The sequence below is a fragment of the Musca domestica genome, unplaced genomic scaffold (assembly GCF_030504385.1).
Source record: "Musca domestica strain aabys unplaced genomic scaffold, Musca_domestica.polishedcontigs.V.1.1 58, whole genome shotgun sequence".
NCBI lineage: Eukaryota > Metazoa > Arthropoda > Insecta > Diptera > Muscidae > Musca > Musca domestica.
Genome location: NW_026712360.1, coordinates 5,223,456 through 5,227,348, shown reverse-complemented (window position 1 = coordinate 5,227,348; position 3,893 = coordinate 5,223,456).

Genomic DNA, 3,893 nt, shown 5'->3' with positions numbered 1-3,893 from the left:
ACAAAAATATGGGTTCTCTATGTAGATTTTCCCACGTATTTTGAAAAAAAAAAATAGTAGTGCAATATGCGAAAAGGATTTTTTCACGTGTTGTACACACCATATGTCTCCAAAAAAGAAAAAGTGCATTTCCTGTTGATCATATAAAATAACAACATATATTGTTGTAAACTTTTGTTGGAAATTTTTGTCGTAATTTTTGGTTGTTTATATTTTCGCACGATGGAATGTGTATTTTCCCTTTCAGATGTGGTCTTTTCCTTCCATATTTCAAAAAAAGGCTATCTATCTTTGATTTTCCCACGTGTTTCGAACACCATATGTTTCCAAACTATACTTCCTCATCATTATCTTCCCCAAAAAAAGTACAAATGCATTTCCTATTGGATGATGATACTCCCTCTTCCTTCTTTTTAAACTGACAAGTGCATTTCCGTTTGAAAATCGAATGAAAATCTATTAAATTTTATCGATATCTATTGAGGGAGATCGGTCAACTTTTTAATATTTCTGAACTTCTATGAAAAAATTATTTTAAATGTTAAGGAATTTGGAAAATTTCTCACGTTCAGATTCAGAATGTGCATTTTGAGGTTAACGTGGGAATTTCGGTTAAAAAACAATTGTAAAAAATCGATTTTCCACGTTTTTCTGCCACTGGTAGTCCCACGTGTTTTGGGCCACATCGTCTTTTTGTCTTCCCTTACATTTTTTTATAAAAAAACCCAACTACGATAATAAAGGACAAGGATTTTCCCACGTGATATACATAACATATGTTTCCAAATGAAATGTTATTGCTATTTGAAGAGGACAAAAGCACTTCCAGTTGAAATTTGAATTTCTCCCCTGCCCACGTGTTTCAACGCCATATGTTTCCAAATTGTAATTCCTCTCTTGTTTTTAAGCTGACCGACAAGTGCATTTCCTTTTGAAAATCCAATGAAAATCTATTCGATTTTTTCAATATCCTTTGAAACTTGTTAATCAACTTCTTAATATTTCTGAACTCCTATGATTTTTTTTTTAAATGCTAAGGAATTTGGAAAATTTCTCACGTTCAGATTCAGAATGCAGTCACCCACCGTGGGAATTTCCCTTGGAAAACATTTAAAAAAACAATTGATAAAAAAAAAACGATTTTCCTACGATATGAAATCGTTTTTCTGGACTAGACATTCCTACGTGTTTTGAGGCCATATCTTTCTTTTTGTCTTCTCTTACATCTTTTTTATGAAAAAAAAAAAAACAACTACGACAATAAAGTACAAGGATTTTGCCACATGACACCATATGTTTCCAAATGAATTGTTTGTTTTCTTTGAAAAAAAAAAACAGGTGTAGTTCCTATCGAAAATCTAATGAAAATCTACAATTTTTATAAAAATCCTTCCGGGGTTTAAATTTGAATTCTCCTCTGACCAGGTGTATCATAAGCCATATGTTTCGAAATAATATTTCCTCTCCCTGTTTTTTTTTTGAAAATCAACAAGTGCACTTCCGTTTGAAAATGAAACTCTATTTAATATTTTCAATATCCTTTGAAATAGATCAGTCAACCTGTTGATATTTCTGAACTCCTATGAAAAATGTATTTTAAATGCTAAAAAATTGAAAATTTTCTCACGCGATTTATTTTTTCCCAAAAGCAGTTTTTATTTGAGGATTTCCGTTCAAAATTGTTGTTAAAAACTATTTTCCCACGATAGAAAATAGTTATTCTACCTTTAATATTCCCACGTGGTTTGTGACCATATCGTTTTCTCATCTTCCCTCATATTTTTTTTTTCATGAAAAATACTAGGACAAAGAAGTGCAAGGATTTTCCCACGTGATGTACACAACATATGTTGCCAAGTGTAAAACATATAGAAAGACAAGTGCATTTCCTGATAAAAATTAAAAAAAAAATCGATCATTTTTTAATGTCCTTTTAGGGTTTTCCAAGAATTTCAAATTCCCCTGCTCACGTGTACCATACACCACATGTTACTTCCTCTCCTTTTTTGAGAAAAACGACAAGTGCATTTCCGTTTGGAAATCCAAAGGAGATCGGATAACTTCTTAATATTTATGAACTCCTATGAAATTTTTATTTAAATGTTAAGGAATTTGGAAAATTTCTCACGTGATTCAGAAAGAATCTAAGGTATGTGTGGGAATTTCCGTTGGACAACATTTTAGAAAAGTGCCACTAATATTCCCATCTATTTGGTAGCCATACCGTCTTCTTATCTCCCCTTATACATTTTTTAATAAAAAATACTAGGACAATGATGTGCAAGGATTTTCCCACGTGATCTACACAACATATGTTGCCAAGTGTAAAAAATAGGAAAAGACAAGTGCATTTTCTGTTAAATATACGAAAAAAATCTATCAATTGCTTAATGTCCTTTTGGGGATTTTCAGGAATTCCAAACTCTCCTTCCCACGTGTTTCAACGCCATATGTTTCCAAATTATACTTCCTCTCCTTTTTTTGAGAAAGCCGACAAGTGCACTTCCGTTTTGAAAATCCAATGAAAATCTATTAAATTTTATCGATATCCTTTGAGGGAGATCGGTCAACTTTTTAATATTTATGATCTCCTATGAAAAATGTATTTTAAATGCTATGGATTTTGAAAATTTCTCACGTTCAAATTCAGAATGCAGTTAACGTGAGAATTTCCGTTGGAAAACATTTAAAAAACAATTGTTAAAAACATCTATTTTCTCACGATAGATTTTCCCTTACGTTTTTTAATGAGAAATACTAGGACAATGATGTGCAAGGATTCTTCCACGTGATCTACACAACATATGTTTCATTTCCTATTAAAATTCAATTTTTAATGACCTTTTGGGGTTTTCTAGGAATTCCAAATTTCCCTGCCCACGTGTTTCAACGCCATATGTTTCCAAATTGTACTTCCCCTCCTTTTTTAGAATACCGACAAGTGCACTTCCGTTTTGAAAATCTATTAAATTTGTTTAATATCCTTTGAAGGAGATCGGATAACTTCTTAATATTTCTGATCTCCTATGAAATTTTTATTTTAAATGTTATGAAATTTGGAAAATTTCTCACGTGATTCAGAAAGAATTTGAGGTATTTCCGTTGAGGTATTTGGGAATTTCCGTTGGACAACATTTTAGAAAAGTCTGTTAAAAAATCCAAATTTCTACGATAGACAAATCGTTTTTCTGCTAGTAATATTCCCACGTATCGTCTTCTTATCTTCCCTTATATTTTTCTAAATGAAAAATACTTGGACAGTGAGATGCAAGGATTTTCCCACGTGATGTACACAACATATGGAAAGACAAGTGCATTTCCATCTTTTTTTGATGTCTTTTTGTGGGTTCCCAAGAATTGCAATCTGCCCTGCCCACGTGTTTCAACGCCATATGTTTCCAAATTATACTTCCTCTCCCCTTTTTTTGAGAAAGCCGAAAAATCGAATGAAAATCTATTAATTTTTTTCAATATCCTTTGAAGGAGATCGGTTAACTTCTTAATATTTCTGAACTCCTATGAAAAATTTAATTTAAAGACTAAGGAATTTTAAAAATTTCTCACGTTTAGATTCAGAAAATGCATTTTGAGGTTAGCGTGGGAATTTCCGTTAGAAAACATTTCAGAAAAATTTGTTAAAAAATCGATTTTCCCACGATAAAAAAAAACTCGTCCTTTCATTTGTTGTATACTGACGTTACCTCCACTTCTAGTATGTCCCACGTGTTGCCAACTTAATTTTTTAATGTCTTTTTTTTTTTGAAAATACACACGTGATCTTCCTGTGGGATATTGAACACAAATGTTCAACCTTTTCTGTTTTGATATCCTTTTATGTGGTTTGTCGACTTGTTAATATTTCTGAATTGCTATGATAGAATTATGTCAATTGC